Genomic DNA, 7,969 nt, shown 5'->3' with positions numbered 1-7,969 from the left:
TATTTTTTGATAGTGTTACCTACTTCTGAACATATGACTGAACACATATAAAGCTGGAGCCATGACCATTTAGAGCTTCTTCTGTGGAAGAACTATGCATTCACTAGTAAACAAAAGTAGTTTCATCTTTTTTTTTTCCTCCTGGACACCATTTCCTCTCTCACACTGTTGCTCAAATTGGATGGAGTCTAAGGTCCTTTGAGGAAATTTTTGTTTAATGACTCAAAATAAAATAGGAAGAGTCTAAAGTGCTAAAAATAATTCTAGATAAAAGGTATAAGATCATGCCAGAAAGGATAGTAATTTTATCTAACAACTGCCTGTTCACCCCTTTATTTGTTCATTAACTAATCTCCAAATTCCTGACTAAATCCCTTTTGTAAGCCAGAATGTGAGCTAAAAACTGGGTATTTTAAAAAAGTTTTCATTTGAAATCCAGTTAGTTAACATATATGGTTGTATTAGTTTCATGTGTACAATATAACATATAACACTCAGTGCTCATCATGACAAGTGCCCTAATTAACCCCCATCACTTATTTAATCCATCACTCCTTTCAGATCCTCTCAAGTAACCATCAGTTTGTTCTCCGTAATGAAATGTCTGTTTCTTGCTTTGTTTCTCTTTCTATGTCTTATTATTTTCCCCTTTGCTTGTTTGTTTTGTTTCTTTTATTCCATATATGAGTAAAGGTATTTGTCTTTCTCTGACTGACTTATTTCACTTTTAGCATTATACTGTCTAGTTCCATCCATGTTATTGCAAATGGCAAGATTTCAGTCTTTTTTATGGCTGAATAATATTCCATTGTATATACATACCACTTATTCTTTATTCATTCATCAATTGATGGATACTTGGGCTCTTTCCATATCTTAGCTTTATAAATAATGCTGCTATAAACATAGGGGTGCTAGTATCCCTTTGAATAAGTTTTCTTATATTCATTGGGTAAATACACACCAACAGGATTGTTGGATCACAAAGGACTTCTATTTTTAAATTTTATGGAAATTCCATACTGTTTTCCAGTATGGCTGTATCAGTTTGCATTACCACCAACAGTTCACAATTGTTACTTTTTCTTTTTTTTTTTTAAGATTTTATTCATTTGACAGAGAGAGATCACAAGTAGAGAGAGAGAGGAGGGAGCAGGCTCCATGCCTGGCAGAGAGCCCGATGTGGGACTTGATCCCAGGACCCTGAGATCATGACCTGAGCTGAAGGCAGAGGCTTAACCCACTGAGCCACCCAGGCAGTCCCCACAAGTGTTACTTTTTCACATCCTCTCCAACACCTTTTGTTTCTTGTAGTGTTGATTTTAGCCATTCTGACAGGTGTGAGGTGGTATCTCTTTCTAGTTTTGCTTTGCAATTTCCTGATGATACATGATGATGGACATCTTTTCATGTATCTACTGAACATTTGAATGTGTTCTTTGGGGAAACACTTGTTCATGTCTTCTATCCATGTTTTTATTGGATTATTTGTTTTTGGATGTTGACTAAAAACTGGATATTAAGTAACACACAAGACAGGTTTCCTTGAGCTTAAATTTTATTTGCATGAGTATCATTAACAGGAAAAAATATGCATATGTGTATGTACAAGTGTGTTTATGTATACATCTATCTATCTATCCTCTATCCCCTGTCTTCTGATTGTGGTAAATCCTGTAAGGTGGGGAATGGGATAGTCTGAAGGAAATATGCTGCTGGATATGTTGGGTAAGCAAATTTAATTGCACTCAGATGCATTGGATATAAGTGAATCACTCAAATGAGTTATTTAATATTATATAGAAACAAATTAAAATTTTATGTAGTTGAAAATAATAGGTAGTTAAAATAATTTTTGTTGTTTGTTGTTTCTGTGTCTTTTTTTGTTTATATATACTATGGTGTGAATGTTTATGTCTCCCAAAATCATATTATGAAATCTAACTCTGGAAGTGATAGTATTAAAACATAGGGGCCTTTGGGAGGTGATTAGGTCATAAGTGGGATTACAGTCCTTTTAAAGGAGACCCCAGAGAGTTCTCTTGCTTCATTCATCATGTACATTTACAGTGAGAAGATAGCCATCTATGAGGAAGTGGGCTCTCCCTGGATCTGCCCATTCCTTAATCTTGAACTTCTCAGTTCTAGAACTGTGAGAAATAAATTCCTGTTCTTTATAAGCTATTCAGTCTATATCATGTCCGTTATAGCAGCCTGCATGCAGAAGGACAATATGACCTAAAACGAGAGCAATAAATATAAAGTTTCAGTAAAGTCAGTTGGTACAATGCTTTTTTTACTTAGAGAAGACATGCTGCTTCATGTTAAACCTTGATATTGTATATGTTTCTTGAAGGGCCACTTCTTACTCCTTTGTATGTTTTCCACAAAGTCCAGGATGATGCCTTACATAAAGGTAATATTTTATAAATACTGTTGGAAATATATACTTCTCTAAAATCTTATTTTGCCTACAGATTACTTGGATCCACTTTGCCTTGTGTAGAATATTTGAAATATATTAAGAACAGAATGTCTCTCTAAATAACATTTAGAATCATCATTAGTTTATGACTCCTGACTCATTTGTTTATGAAGTGATACTTACTGCAAGAACACTGAAGTTTGTAATATAATTTTTGAATTAATCACCAAGCTAGTTTATTATAACTTATGAAAAAATAATTTCTCATGTTGGTTTAATTCTGCTCTTATGTTATGGTCATGACATTTTCATTAAAATAAAGTAGAAAATAGAAGTAAATAATAAATGAAAAATAAAAAATAATAAATAAAAAATAAAAGTAAAACTCTTGTGAAATGTTAAACTTTTCTTACTTATTTTGTTTTGCTTTTCCTCTACCATGCTGGCAAAGCTGTATTTTGCAGATAGATACAATTTTCTAGTTGCTAGGTTTGTTACTTTTGCTAAAATTTTCAAAATATAAGAAGTTGAATAGTCATGGATTGTTTACTAAACTCCTTATCTACACATATAAAAATAAAACAATGATGGTGACCTGGGTATTTCTAAAATTGTATTCTGTTTTTCCATATTATGTTTTACAATGTAATTAATAAAGATTCTGCATATATTAACACCCATCCCCTTCTATCTCATCTGTATGTCCATTACAGAGCATGTATGATTTCTATTCATTGCTATGTTGTGGTGAAGAGATTGTCTGAAGTAGTCCTATATTTATGCAGGTAGATCTTAAGCTACAGTGCTCTTGTTTATTTGCTTGTTCGTGATCAGTATGTCTGAAAGATGGTAACTATTGCATCAGCTATGATGATTAAAAAATATTATTGGTGCCTGATACACTGTGATGAAATAGGTAAGTCGATTTATAATTTGTTAATTAAATTAGAAAAGAAATTCCTTTGGATTTGTCCTTTATTAAGAGTTTTTTTTTTAAACTGAATTCCTTGGGATGGTTTTTGTGTAATATATATCACATGCCTCAACCTTTAAATTTGAATGTAGAAAAGAGTTATCAGAATGAGCCTAGAAAATATTGTTATGAAATATTTTTGTTCTGTTATATTATGTTAACTTGGGAAATAATGGTAGTTATTTTTATTAGCATTTCCTACTTTCCACATGCCCTTACAGATGAGATATCATGTTTTTCCTACTCTTTTTATCGTGGTTGTTATATTCTTCATGATCAATAACAATCAGTGAAAATTCATAACATTAATTTTCTTTGGGAAAGTGATATTTTAGCAAGAATCCATGACCAAAAATTTTAGCTGTTGTTCATCCAGTAGGTGAGACTATCAATGTTCCCGAAATTTCAAGAAATAGAACTTATTAATTGTGTTGGTTAATGTTTATTGTCTCTGAACTTAGAGGTGCATAATTCAATTTAAAATTTATTTTGAATTGAAAACAAGATCTTACTGAAGTTTAGTCATCCCACTTTATATCAGGCCTCCAGTACATTCTAATTTATTTATAGAAAATATCATAAACATGAATGTCACTTTTCCTATTGCATTTATACTGAAACTGCAATGACTCAAAGACGTCAGATCTGAAAAGCACTACCTTTCTATAATTTCTGTTTCCTAGGAGGAATGGATATACCATTTTAGCACAATTATCCAACAGTATTCAAAACCACCATGAATTTTAAAACATAGTTATTACACCCTAAAAATCAAGTATGAAAATGTATAAACAACCAAGTCTCTATCTGTAAATGAAATACTCCCACACAGACTGGTTTTAAAACTTTCTAACTTAAGGAATTTGATAGCACAGACTCAGGGTAGTAGTTTCAGTGCCTACAGTATACTTTCAGGGAGAGAGTAATGTAGGCTCTGAGTCACTTTCTGCCTAGAGATGACCTAATAGTGGTTCTGGCATTGTTTGTTTGTTTGTTTTTGAAAATACTTTCCTGGGCGTCATTCAGAAAATGCAGAGTTTGGCAATCTATATAAATTAAGGATGATCTTTTTGAATGTTTGTCTTTCACTACATCAAATTAACATAATTGGACAGAAATTCCACTAAATTAAGCATTGTTAGGAAACGTGTAAATTGGAGCTGCTCAAATTAGTTGCTCTTTGAACTATGTGCTGTTGGTTCAGGATTAGATAAGGAGTTTGAAGGAAAACCTAAATCATTGCTTCCTTTTTTGAGAGAGTCTTAGCATATTTTCTTAAAATTAGCTGAAATAAACAATGTGTTTAGTTGCAAAGTGATTTGCATTTTTGCACAAACTCCCTATCTCCTTGAGAATTATAACAAATATTTCATGAAACATCATTGATCTTTACTTTGTTACACTGCTGTAAAGTACATTCAGAGTTGCCAGTTAAAAGTGTTAGTGTTGAGATGAAATGTCATGCATTTTTCTTCACTTCCATGCAAATGAACACAGTAATTTATTAAGACACAATGAAGAAAAAAATTGACAATGAGTTCCAGATTTTAAAAATCACTTGCCATTCAATCCAAATTGTGAGTTTGATCGGTTACCGAACACTTTATAATGCACCCCTGGTAATTTTACAGAGATTATTTTTTTCTTACCAATTCTTGATTATTCTGTCTTGCAATGCAGAGAAAGCTAACTAATTTAAAATAAACTTCCATTAATTTTGATTGTTATAAACTTAAAATTGATTAATTTCCATATACAGAGTTTAAAATGTTCACAATTTACATTAAATATATATTCTGTGTATACCTTGGAAAAATTATACTGAAAATTGAAATTAAAATGATGTTGTATATAGCTGCAAGAAGCCGCCTGTCCCATTTCATCTTACTATATAAGTTGTGTCAGGTAATTTATAAAATCCCTACTGCATAACAAATCTATTTTTTGTTGGAATGGGTAGTAATGTTTGTTCTTATTTCTAAATAAGAGTTGGTCTATGAGTGCATCTGCAACTGTATTTTTCCTAAGTGGCTTCATGGTCTTGAACTGAAGAAGCTCAGAATATTAAACATCAAAATAATATATTTTGACATGATTAGACATCAAGGAAATGCAATTAAAATGACACTGAGATATCACTACACACTTATCAGAATGGCTAAAATAAAATATAATGACAAGACCAAAAGAAAAAAATATACCATTTGATGATACACAATGGCAAGTTGTACCATAACTTAACCATCTCAGACTAGTGTGGTGTTAAATTTGTTTTTCTAAGCAATGTTTTGGGTCACTTACCACTTTTCAAGGATATAAAGTGCTATCATTTTACTTAAAACTGTGAAATTTGGTCAGATTTAAATTTCAATTTATGTTAAAACATTCTGTAAACTGTGTTAAACTTTGACATTTGTTCCCTCTGTTCAGTGAATAACACTATATCATATTCTGAAAAATACACTAATTTTCATTTTGAAAAATATCCCTTTTTCCTCTTATGGTAATTATTAATATGAATTAATAGTAGAATTTGATATGGTTCCATATGACCATAAATACTTTATTGTATATTATCAAATTTAATAATGAATATAATGTACTTCTTTGGACAATTTTTAAAGACCAGTCTACTCTTAGAAAAAAAAAAATGGAGACGCACTTCTTCAGTTCACACAAATTTCATTTTATTATATATAACCTCAGATAAATTTCAATCAAATCATAATTTATTAAAATTATGTCTACTTAAAAATCTCATAGAAGAGTAAAACCATCAAAAATAAAAATAAACACACACAACACACACACATCACCCATGTATTGGCAAATCACAATTGCTGTAACAATACATTAGGCATTCCACAGTTAAGGGCTATCAAAATTTCCATCAGTGACAAAAAGATTTGTATCCAAATGGACTGATTTTCCAGAATCCAAGAAAAAGTCTCCTAGGGTTTATTTAAAGATAAATATTTGAACAAATACTTCTTAAATTTAGGAAATTCAGAACATACGATTAAAGAATATTTGCAGTGCAGACTATATTCAATCCTTCCTTCAAAATGTGCCTTTGAGTACATAATTCTGTTTTCTCTATCTAAATTGAGCTGTCCTCCAAGGAAGTTTTCTAAAATGTGTGTCTCTGTGTGATAAATGTTCTAAGACCTAACATGCTTCATTGTATTTTTACTGTGCTCTCAAATTTAATCAATAATTTGGCTTGATGTATAATATCTAGTTTCAAATATCTTTTCCATCTATACAAACACCCAGCTGTCTCCTTTATATGCTATTACTATTGAGAATTCTGCTGTCAGTATTATTCTTGTACATTTTAGGTGATCTGTTCTTCTCTTGGGCATCATTTATGCTCTTCTCTGTTTTTGATATTCTTAAAACTCACCATAATATATATGAGTGTTTTTTTTAAAGATTTTATTTATTTATTTGACAGAGAGAAATCACAAGTAGTTGGAGAGGCAGGCAGAGAGAGGGAGAGGAGGAAGCAGGCTCCCCGCCGAGCAGAGAGCCCCATGCGGGACTCGATCCCAGGACCCTGAGATCATGACCTGAGCCGAAGGCAGCGGCTTAACCCACTGAGCCACCCAGGCGCCCTATATGAGTGGTTTTTTGTGTGTGTGGTTTTTGTTTTGTTTTGTTTCTGATTTCTCATGTTTGGCATCATTTTAAGTCTGGTATCTTTTATCTTTCTTTAATTCTCCAAAATTTATCTCAGTACTTATTTAAATATTTTCTTTATTTTTTTTTCTCTTCTGCTGCATTTGGGCAGAAGTCATTAATTTGTTTGTTTGTTTGTTTTTCCCAACTCACTTATTCATTTTACAGCTATATTCATCTTAGTCTCCATTTATTGTATTCTTTATTTCAACAATTTTCACTTAATTTATATTCACAGTATAGTATCTTTCTTTTCTTTGTATATGTATATCATTATTTTATCATATACTTTTAAGCTATTTTTAAAAATATTTTATTTATATATTTGACAGTGAGAAATCTCAAGTAGGCAGAGAGGCGGGCAGAGAGAGAGGAAGGGAAGCAGGCTTCTTTTTCTTTTTTAAGATTTTATTTATTTATTTATTTGACAGAGAGAGATCACAAGTAGACGGAGGGCAGGCAGAGAGAGAGAGAGAGAGAGAGAGAGAGAAGCAGACTCCCTGCTGAGCAGAGAGCCTGATGCGGGATTTCATCCCAGGACCCTGAGATCATGACCTGAGCTGAAGGCAGTGGCTTAATCCACTGAGCCACCTAGGCGCCCCTAAGCTATTTTTTAAATTCCTGTTCCAATAACACTTGGATTGCCATATAAAGTTAACCACATCATCTTTTTTAGGTAAGTAATTGTACTTTTTATGTGCATAGTTATTTTGGTCCATGAGTTCAGCTCCTCTTAGGATCATCAAATCTCTGTAAAGTCTGGGTATGCTAGGATTTTCTAAGCAACAATAAAATACATTGAAACCTGGTAGCTTAATTATAATAATGATTTCTTTCTCAATCATTCACAATAGCATTACATTCTGAGTAGCTTCCTTCTATTTTGCAGC

The sequence above is a fragment of the Mustela erminea genome, chromosome 13, assembly GCF_009829155.1.
Source record: "Mustela erminea isolate mMusErm1 chromosome 13, mMusErm1.Pri, whole genome shotgun sequence".
NCBI classification, from domain to species: domain Eukaryota; kingdom Metazoa; phylum Chordata; class Mammalia; order Carnivora; family Mustelidae; genus Mustela; species Mustela erminea.
This window is presented reverse-complemented; position numbering follows the sequence as displayed.